Genomic DNA, 11789 nt, shown 5'->3' on the forward strand with positions numbered 1-11789 from the left:
CCTCGCCGTTCCCCCACCTCACCGAACGCTCCTGCCGCCGCCGACTAGCACCACCGCGGCCATGGCCTCTCCCTCGTCCCCTTGAGCAGTCCAGACGCTCCGCCTTGACGCCCTCGCCATCTCCAGCGAACTACACCCCGCCGGGAGGCCTGCTCTGCCATCATCGCCACCGTCTTCAACCTCGGGAGCCGGTCACCGCCGATGTCGATTCGCCGTTGCCAAGCCGTCCCCGAGCAAGCCGAGCCCCTCTTCGTGATCGCTGTGAGCTTCGCCGTCGTTTCCCCCTAACCCCGCGGCCTAGCGCTCGCTGTAGCTGCATTTTTCATTGATGCCCGAAGCACGCCGCCGCACGAGCTCGTCGCCGATGAGGCTCCGGTGGCCATTTGGTCCCGTGCGTGCCTCTGTTGGGTTTGTGAGCTCTTGTAGATCACGTAGGTACAAAACGTTGGTCCTCCCGTGCACCGTAGCGCCGAACCCAGCCCCGTCCGAACTCCGGCCACCGCCACGAGCTCGACTCCGGCGAGCCCCAGTTACGCGTAGGACCAAACCGCGGCCGATTTGGTCGACCGTGGGCAAATCCCGAGCCCTCCGCCGTCTCGGGCTTCACCGGCGACGAGCCGTGGACCAAGTCCGGCGGGTTTGACCCCACTGACCAGGGGGTTTGACCTCCCCTGTGTCACTGACGCGTGGGCCACCCCCCTGACGCTTTTAGTTAGTATTAGTTTAACACTAATTAATTTAGGTTAGTTAGTTAGTCACTGACGTGTGGACCCCACACGTCAGGTTTGACCTGGACAACCCGTTGACCTGCTGACGTCATACCGACGCCATGCTGACGCAGTAAATAGTTTCTGTATTTAAAACAATTCAAGAAATTCCAGAAAATAGTGCAAACTTCTAAAATTCATAGAAATTCAACCGTAGCTCCAAATGAAACAAATTATATATGAAAAATGATCAGAAAAATCCAATCTATCCATCTGTACCATTTCCATGCATGTTAGAACAACTTATGACTACTGTTTAGGACAACTCAATTAAATGGCATTTAAGAAATCACATATGGAGTTTGAATTTGAATCTTTGATTCAAGCCAACTCCATTTAACATGTTGCTAGCTGAATTAGCTCAATTCACAGCATATTGCCATGTCACATTCATGCATCATATGGTTGCATTGCATTGATTGTGTTTCCTCTCTGTTGCCGGTGTTTCTCCCCCCTCAGTAGACGATGTTCCGACGTTGTGATCGCTGACACTAATGAAGACTCAATGCTATCTTCAGAAGTGCCAGGCAAGCAAAACCCCCTTGTTCATTCCGATACAATCCCACTCTCTCGCTCCTGCTCTCTTTTACTGCATTAGGACAACAACGATCTATCTGTTACTTGCTGCGGTAGCTGAACCCCTTTATCCTCTGCATGACCTGTCATTGCCACAGTAAATAGTTGAAACCCACTAGCATGAGTAGGAGTTGTTTGAGCCCTGATGTGCTTACTCATTCATGCTTGTTTGTCATGCCTGCTATTGCTTAGAGTTGTGTCAGGTCTGATTCATCGGGAATGAATTGGAATGTGGTGAACATGTCCTACTGTGTGAGAGCTAAGTGTGTGAACACGATTTGGTAAAGGTAGCGGTGAGAGGCCATGTAGGAGTACATGGTGGGTTGTCTCATTGAAGCCGTCCTCAGGAACTGAGTTCTGTGTTTGTAATCCATGAACAGTTACTACCACACATTGGGTTCCGGTAACTCGACCCCTCTCGGCTTATTAACCGCCTCGATCTCTGTCCAGGAGTTGCAACTAGTTTCTGGTGTTTGTAGGTTGTGTTAGTAGTCTACCAAGTGGTACCCGGTGCAGGTGGGCTTGGGACAGACTAGGCACCGTGGCACGGTGTACCAAGGGTAGATCCATCCGTCGAGGTGGGCTTGGGAACCCTGTTCACATCGTTTGGGGCCGTGAGCGACACCCCAGCCGGATCTCCTTGCGGATGGAACCCGAATAGGCGATAAACCTGGACGAGAGACTTGTGTGGTTAGTCAGGTCGTGGCCGACTCCCTCGCCAGGCTTCCGCTTGAAGGTTGCCGAGGTACACGACGTGTACATGGTGGTAAGTGGCGAGAGCGTGTGTGACGAAGTACACCCCTGCAGGGTTAATATGATCTATTCGAATAGCCGTGTCCGCGGTAAAGGACTTCTGGGTCGCCTGTACAGTTCATAGACAAGTGAAAGTGGATACTCTAAAATGCGCAAGATAAGCATGAGTGCTATGGATGGCGTTCTCGTAGGGAGACGGAAGCGGATCCATAGTGGTGTATTGATATGGTGAATATGTGGACTCATGTGCGCCACCTCAAAAGAGTTACTTGCAGTCGTAGTTCAGGATAGCCACCGAGTCAAAGCTGGCTTGCTGCAGATAAACTCCACCACCCCCTTTGTTGATACCGATGCATATGTAGATAGTTCTGATGTAAGTCTTGCTGGGTACATTTGTACTCACGTTTGCTTATTTTATGTTTTGTAGAGAGACGTCGGTCTCGCTAGTAGTCCCGTGTGGACTTCGACGTTTAGCTTGATACCTCAGCTACGATCTTGTGCCCTCGGCAGGATCTGGTAGATAGTCAGGCTTCTCAGCCTTTTTCATTTGTAGATGTCTGTACTCAGACATGTTAAGCTTCCGCATGTGTTTTGACTTGTATGCTCTGAATGTTGGGTCATGAGACCCATGTTTGTAATATCTGGCTCTTCGGAGCCTAATGAATAAATACTCTGAGTCGTAGAGTCTTGTTGTGATGCCATGTTGTATTTGCACATATCGAGCATATTGTGTGTATGATTGAAATGCTTGGTATGTGTGGGATCCGACAATCTAGTTGTCTATCCTTAGCAGCCTCTCTTATGGGGAAATGTAGTCTAGTGCCTCCTTGAGCCATAGTAGTCCGCTACAGCCCGGTTCACCGGAGTCCTGCTAGCCCAGCACTACTGCTCTGGACACTTGACTGGCCGGCATGTGTTTCATATCGTTCCTGTGTCTGTCCCTTCGGGGAAATGTCACGCGGTGACATCCGGAGTCCTGCCTAGCCTGCTACAGCCCGGGTTCCCGGAGTCCTGTTAGCCCAGTGCTACAGCCCGGATTCGCACGCTGCTGACCGACACGTTCGATGTTGATTCATGTATGCCTGTCCCCATACGTTAGTGCCGCTTTGGGTTCACGACTAGCCATGTCGGCCCGGGTTCTCTGTCATATGGATGCTAGCGACATTGTCATATACGTGAGCCAAAAGGCGCAAACGGTCCCGGGCCATGGTAAGGCGACACCCGTGGGAGTACCGTGCGTGAGGCCGCAAAGTGATATGAGGTGTTACAGGCTAAATCGGTGTGACTTGGAATCGGGGTCCCGACAGCTTTGGTATCAGAGCCTGACTGCCTGTAGGTTTACCAAGCCAAACTAGTCGAAGTTGAGTCTAGAAATGCTTTAGTTATATAAGGGAATTGATTGTGGAAGGGAACGTAAGGCTCTTTTTACTCCTTTACGTTATGCCCTTCTGATCTGAGTCACCCTCTTCTCTTCTACGGGGATTAAGAACTAGGCTTCTCATCTTTCTATCAGGATCACATGTTACTAATCTGTAGACTCGTAGGATTGTTGGTCTGAAGCCTCAGTTCAGTTCCTACTACTTCCGTATGTTGACCATTGATCCCGGAAGTTTATATTGTGATGTTGAGTGGTTATGCCACCATTTTGTAGGATGTCTCAAATCCTTTCTGAGCATTTACAGTCGTTATGCTGTCCGAGTCATCCCAGGTTTCTAATAGTCTGATGCATTTGAAAAAAATCCTTTCCCTCTGTTTTTGCGTCCCTTTGGGCCAGATTAAGCACACTACCGGTGCGTTGAGGCACTCTATTGCCTCGACATATATGTTGGAGCTATTATTATGACCCTAGGTGTCTTAGGGAGTCACCTAGTAATCTAGCCATGTTTTGTGTTCCCGGTGTGATGATTCTGGCCACTATTCCCGAAAGCATCTCGTGATGCCATTTAGTAGTAGGTATCCTACTCTTGGGTTCTTGACCCAAGATTCACTCTACTTACCTCGTGTTGATAGTGTTGCTCGTGCCTTTAGGATATTAGTAACCTTTGCGATAGTCCTCGAGGTCCGTGGTATACCATTCTTCCAAATACCATGAACCATCCTTGGCAGGAGTTCTTTTGAACCAAAAGATCACAACCAGGGCGCTCTTGAGGAGTACTCCATTCATATTGTGACTCTGCCAGTTCTACCTTTCTGCATGGGTTATCCGGAAGAAATATGTTGAATTTGTTCGACATACTAATTCATGCATCCACAACTCAGAAAAACATATGTTCCTTTGGGTTGTCCCTCTTTAGTTATTTTCTGGCCTTCGTCTATCAATTGATAGTCAGGACTAGTTGTGCATCTGTGTTATCGATGCCTACTACTCTTGTGGTCCGTCAAGCCATTCTATTCCGGAATGACTAGGAGAAAACAAACTCCAGAACCTCGTCCATATCTAGGATTGGGTCAAAGTAGTTGTATTCCGCAGATCAAATTGCCAATCCAGCTTTTGTTCTGTTCTACCTTGGAGTATTACCATCTTTATGTCAAGAGTGTCATGAGAATTGCACCACTTCTTATGAATTCTTGACGTAGTAATACTTCTTACCATCATTGTTAATTCCTCGGTCCCGTGTTTTCACAACCGGAATACCGACAAGTGAACCGTGATGTGTGAAATCAATACTGCTAGAAACCTCGTTGCTTGGTAGTAAGTGGACAATACCCTCATTCTTAGCGTGTTGGTTGTTCAATCATCATCCCGAGATTGATCGTGTTACCTAGTCCAGTTTTCATGGTGCACTCTTCGGTCAACGAGTTAGGATTGTATCAATTCCTCGCTCTTTTGATCACATCGTCTTGCCCTGAAAAGCAAGATTGTTCTCGAGCTTAGTAACATATCGGTGGTTCGTGATTTTATGATTATCTTCTCGGAAGTATCACCAGGTTGTTTCCTGACTGTTACGTTGAGCTCGTGATCAAGTTGGTTTCTTGTAAATCACCCCTTCTCCAAGAATCCGTGTTGGATACCCTGAACTGGTTGGTTAAGCTAAACAATAACTTGGAGAGTTGGAAGATAAAAGCTTGCCTGACTTAGTTCTTTCCAAAGGATATCTCGAGCATACACCATTACATCTTTTGGTCTGACCAATGCTATCACCGTGTTCACATGATGGGGGAAGTCCAGTGATATGGAAGTTCTGATGAGTTGCTATTGAGCCCATCAACAGCATTTTGTCTCCTCCCTGATTCATGTTGAACATCCAGCTAGTGTTGGAAACTTTTGAAAGCATTTTCTTCGTGCTAGCTCATGAAATATATGTTTGGATGAAAGTAGTGACTTCCTCTAATTCTCGTGCATTTGATGTAAGTTGTCGCCGTGGATTCGAGAAAGCTTGTTTTTATTTCCTCTGGTACCATCCCAAGTCAACTATGCATGTGCGAATGTATTCTATGGTTTGGTAGATTAATTACCTCCATTCCATATGTGTTCCTAGCACACCAAGCCACTGATTGATTTGTTCAAGGAAAAGGAGTTGTTGTGCTAATTCTAGATGATGCACAAGACTCCAATATCCTCGATGATGGTTCCCCACCTGAACTCGGTAGTGTTTTATTATAAGACTACTACGTGGCCATGCTTGTCCGGGACAGCGTGTTCACAAGTTGTAGCAGAACCAACTCACGTTTTGGAGCTTACTATCGTAGTTCATCTCCCGAGAATCTCGCAACGTCATCTCGTCGGTTTGTGTTGCAAACTTCCTTTCCAGACACGTTGTCTGAATTATCCTGTTACCAACCAGATTTGAATCTCAGGCAGATATGATGGTTGGAACTTCTTCCAAGAACTATGATATAGGTTCCAGTGAAGTGGACGCACCTAGATGGAAGCACCATTATTGTAGTATCTTGATTAAGCCGTTTGGTCACTTCCCATGAGGATTTCATATGACTTATTCCACAAGTTGTTCCTTATGGATCCCTATATTTCCGAAGTCCGACCTTTTACTTGATGTTCTAGATATCAAACCATATCTATGAACGGGGTATGCTAGTGCATCAAGGAGAACATTAGAAGCGGAGTGCTAAATGTCTCTCGGTCGATCATCCAGATTTGCTTCTTTGGCATTGCTAAGGAAAAATCTGAGAAAGTGTTGTCCTCCTTTGCACCTGCATCCTCCATCACCGTTCATCATGGTAGTATAATGTGTTGCCAGGATCCTCGGCACGGATGTTGGTAAAACCTTGATGAATTTGGAAATGCTCAAGTTCTTGAAAGCACGCTCAGTCACTCGGTTATATCCTTGGTATCAACTGGAATGTGCCTTCCATTTGCCGAGTTGTTCTATAACCATAGTTTCCTTTCCAAATTGAGTGTGCCATTCTTTTGAATTCCCTCAAACGATCATTTGTAAATTGCCTTAGGCTGGTATGAAGAGTTTCAATGATCTCTGAATCAAAAGTAATTCTTTTTGCCACTTAAGGGATATTTCTATGAGCCACCTTCCCTAAGGTGCCCCGTTATGGAATCGTAGCAACTATCTCCTTGCTACTTTGAAACCATGCACCATCCTATCTAAGTGTGGGATTGTTGCCCACCAAATCAAACCTCATCGTTTGTTCTTCCATCCCTCTCGATGTGTTTTGTGTCTCAACTCGAGATGTGTCAACATCTCATTCCGCGAGTTGATCTTGTATAGCTCGATCTTCGAGAAGATCAATCCTGTAGAGTTTCCCTCTCTTCCGTCATCTTAGTTGGATGAAGCTCTCGAAAGAAAAGATGTCAAGATCAGGATGATGCAATGAGTCAACATCTTCGAGAAGAACAATTGGATCGTGAAGATTATGTTACTTTGCGTTCCCCTTTCACCTTACCCTACGCTTGAATCTCGGGACGAGATTTTTGTTTAGTGGGGGTGAGTTGTCACATCCCTAGTCTGGTATGCACTTAGGCTAGCTAGATATGCTTGCATCATGTCTAAACTTATTGAAATTTGAAATGGGGATGAACAAACCCTAGCACCAAATGAACTCAACTAGGGTCAAATTCAAATGTTTTCAATGAACCCAAAATGCCCTTTGGAAATGTTCATGATTTTTGATAAAGGTGAAAACCTCTGCCAGAAATGATGAGCATATTTATTGGCCATTTATGGATTTTTGAGCTAAATCATATTGTATTTGAATTGGAGCATTTAATGCCTATAAATATTTTAAATGCTTCAATACTTCTGAAAACAATTGGGGGCTGTTGGAAATAATTCAAATAGTGCCCACAATTTTTATCAGGATCTTACAAAATGAGTTAGTAATTTTACTAATTCAAAACAGATCAAAATAAATAGAAAACATAAAGTAAAGAGAGAGAGAGAGAGAGGAGAGTACCTGAGCCACTTACCTGGCCTGCACTGTGTTGGCCCAACACTGTTGGCCCAGCCCATCTCTCTCCCTTGTCCTCTTCCAGCTCACGCCAGAAGGACTGGAGCGCGCGTGCCCGGCGCGCGCAGCCACACGCCGGCCACCTCCACCCTGCCTGCGTGCTCCCTCGTCGCCCTGGATCTCCCTCGCGACGCCACGCAGACCCCTGGTTCCCCTCGGCCTCTCCCTCGAGCTCTCCCCCTCTCCCCTGGCTCTCTCCCTCGCCGTTCCCCCACCTCACAGAACGCTCCTGCCGCCGCCGACTAGCACCACTGCGGCCATCGCCTCTCCCTCGTCCCCTTGAGCAGTCCAGAGGCTCCGCCTTGACGCCCTCGCCCTCTCCAGCGAACTACACCCCGCCGGGAGGCCTGCTCTGCCGTCATCGCCACCGTCTTCAACCTCGGGAGCCGGTCACCGCCGATGTCGATTCGCCGTCGCCAAGCCGTCCCCGAGCAAGCCGAGCCCCTCTTCGTGATCGCTGTGAGCTCCGCCGTCGTTTCCCCCTAACCCCGCGGCCTAGCGCTCGCTGTAGCTGCATTTTTCATTGATGCCCGAAGCACGCCGCCGCACGAGCTCGTCGCCGATGAGGCTCCGGTGGCCATTTGGTCCCGTGCGTGCCTCCGTTGGGTTTGTGAGCTCTTGTAGATCACGTAGGTACAAAACGTTGGTCCTCCCGTGCACCGTAGCGCCGAACCCAGCCCCGTCCGAACTCCGGCCGCCGCCACGAGCTCGACTCCGGCGAGCTCGCTCCACCCCAGCTCCTCCCGCTTGCCCTACCAGATGCGCGCGAGCCCCAGCTACGCGTAGGACCAAACCGCGGCCGATTTGGTCGACCGTGGGCAAATCCCGAGCCCTCCGCCGTCTCGGGCTTCACCGGCGACGAGCCGTGGACCAAGTCCGGCGGGTTTGACCCCACTGACCAGGGGGTTTGACCTCCCCTGTGTCACTGACGCGTGGGCCACCCCCCCTGACGCTTTTAGTTAGTATTAGTTTAACACTAATTAATTTAGGTTAGTTAGTTAGTCACTGACGTGTGGACCCCACACGTCAGGTTTGACCTGGACGACCCGTTGACCTGCTGACGTCATACCGACGCCATGCTGACGCAGTAAATAGTTTCTGTATTTAAAACAATTCAAGAAATTCCAGAAAATAGTGCAAACTTCTAAAATTCATAGAAATTCAACCGTAGCTCCAAATGAAACAAATTATATATGAAAAATGATCAGAAAAATCCAATCTATCCATCTGTACCATTTCCATGCATGTTAGAACAACTTATGACTACTGTTTAGGACAACTCAATTGAAGCCGTCCTCAGGAACTGAGTTCTGTGTTTGTAATCCATGAACAGTTACTACCACACATTGGGTTCCGGTAACTCGACCCCTCTCGGCTTATTAACCGCCTCGATCTCTGTCCAGGAGTTGCAACTAGTTTCTGGTGTTTGTAGGTTGTGTTAGTAGTCTACCAAGTGGTACCCGGTACAGGTGGGCTTGGGACACACTAGGCACCGTGGCACGGTGTACCAAGCGTAGATCCATCCGTCGAGGTGGGCTTGGGAACCCTGTTCACATCGTTTGGGGCCGTGAGCGACACCCCGGCCGGATCTCCTTGCGGATGGAACCCGAATAGGCGATAAACCTGGACGAGAGACTTGTGTGGTTAGTCAGGTCGTGGCCGACTCCCTCGCCAGGCTTCCGCTTGAAGGTTGCCGAGGTACACGACGTGTACATGGTGGTAAGTGGCGAGAGCGTGTGTGACGAAGTACACCCCTGCAGGGTTAATATGATCTATTCGAATAGCCGTGTCCGCGGTAAAGGACTTCTGGGTCGCCTATACAGTTCATAGACAAGTGAAAGTGGATACTCTAAAATGCGCAAGATAAGCGTGAGTGCTATGGATGGCGTTCTCGTAGGGAGACGGAAGCGGATCCATAGTGGTGTATTGATATGGTGAATATGTGGACTCGTCTGCGCCACCTCAAAAGAGTTACTTGCAGTCGTAGTTCAGGATAGCCACCGAGTCAAAGCTGGCTTGCTGCAGATAAACTCCACCACCCCCTTTGTTGATACCGATGCATATGTAGATAGTTCTGATGTAAGTCTTGCTGGGTACATTTGTACTCACGTTTGCTTATTTTATGTTTTGCAGAGAGACGTCAGTCTCGCTAGTAGTCCCGTGTGGACTTCGACGTTTAGCTTAATACCTCAGCTACGATCTTGTGCCCTCGGCAGGATCTGGTAGATAGTCAGGCTTCTCAGCCTTTTTCATTTGTAGATGTCTGTACTCAGACATGTTAAGCTTCCGCATGTGTTTTGGTTTGTATGCTCTGAATGTTGGGTCATGAGACCCATGTTTGTAATATCTCGCTCTTCGGAGCCTAATGAATAAATACTCTGAGTCATAGAGTCTTGTTGTGATGCCATGTTGTATTTGCACATATCGAGCATATTGTGTGTATGATTGAAATGCTTGGTATGTGTGGGATCCGACAATCTAGTTGTCTATCCTTAGCAGCCACTCTTATGGGGAATTGTAGTCTAGTGCCTCCTTGAGCCATAGTAGTCCGCTACAGCCCGGTTCACCGTAGTCCTGCTAGCCCAGCACTACTGCTCTGGACACTTGACTGGCCGGCATGTGTTTCATATTGTTCCTGTGTCTGTCCCTTCGGGGAAATGTCACGCGGTGACATCCGGAGTCCTGCCTAGCCTGCTACAGCCCGGGTTCCCGGAGTCCTGTTAGCCTAGTGCTACAGCCCGGATTCGCACGCTGCTGACCGACACGTTCGATGTTGATTCATGTATGCCTGTCCCCATACGTTAGTGCCGCTTTGGGTTCACGACTAGCCATGTCGGCCCGGGTTCTCTGTCATATGGATGCTAGAGACATTGTCATATACGTGAGCCAAAAGGCGCAAACGGTCCCGGGCCATGGTAAGGCGACACCCGTGGGAGTACCGTGCGTGAGGCCGCAAAGTGATATGAGGTGTTACAGGCTAAATCGGTGTGACTTGGAATCGGGGTCCCGACAAGTCTTTTCTTTTTATTTTATTTTTCGGCCAAAGACCTATCCGCAATTTCTTTTATCGTAGATTAGCCCCTGATCTTCAAACCCTCGCCGTTTCTATATCGTTTGTCCAAATCATGTGAAACCAGCGCCAAAATCTACGTCTCAAGCCGCTCTTTCTATTTAACCAACTTGAACAAGGTTTTGACAATTTAAAATTTGGTTTCAAGCTGATTTGAATTCGAAGTTCTTTTGACCGTAGTTTCAGTTCCGTAGCTCCGTTTTGATTGATTCTTTTTGTAGATCGAATCTCTTCAGTTGAACTTTCAGATTTGGATCTTATTATTTGAGTTTTACCCTTAATTCTATGCTTGAGTTCTTATGTATGCTATTGTTTGTTTGCGATAGAAATCCCGGGGTGCGAAGCGTGCTACTACGAGTCTCTAGGGTTTGCGGATCGTTAGCAAGGCAAGTAACATATTGATCATACTGTTTTCATACCCAGTTTTTATGCATTAGTTACAACCCTCAAACATTGCATGAGTAGGATCTTTTAACAAGTGGGTTTTGGGAAGTAGTTGATGAGGTAGAACCTATTGCCTTTTTATTATCAAACCCTTGGGTGTTACTTCTACGTTATGCTTATTTTTCCATGCTATGCTCGTAGACGTGGATTGGGTTTGAGTGTATCCATGACAGATCTGAGATTATTTAATTAATGGTTAACTTAAGGTGGCTAGTTAAACACACATCTGGGTGGATTGGTTGCGGGCACCTGGGGATATACCAGTGATGTCCTTTGGTTAGCCACCCAGGCTCAAAGGGATCATAAGATTATTCATGCTAGAAACTTCCATGTGCAGCCACAAGCTATTATGGGCTCTAGCATAGTTGAGTATGTTGCGTGACCTCTTTCAGTGGTGGGCTAGCAGATGTAGGGGAAAGTAGGTGTAACTGTCCACCCAGAGTAAAGAGTTAATGTTTCTGAAAGACTGTGTCTCGGTCATCCGTTTCTCAAACACCATGTAGTGCGAGAAATCCAACGGAGGAGATCGAGTCTTGTGGGGAAAAGTGTGCAAACCTCTGTAGAGTGTACAAACTAATCATGGTTAGCCGTGTCCCCAGTTATGGACATCTTGAGTATTTGGTTCTTGGATTATCATGTTGATCTCATCACTCTAAATTAATTTGTTGGGTTGTTAATTACTTTTAATTGGGATTGAGATGGGGTACCATTCTCAATGTTTATCAACTACCATGATAGTTAAACAAAATATATTCCTT

This window comes from Triticum aestivum, chromosome 6D (genome assembly GCF_018294505.1).
Source record: "Triticum aestivum cultivar Chinese Spring chromosome 6D, IWGSC CS RefSeq v2.1, whole genome shotgun sequence".
Taxonomy (NCBI): domain Eukaryota; kingdom Viridiplantae; phylum Streptophyta; class Magnoliopsida; order Poales; family Poaceae; genus Triticum; species Triticum aestivum.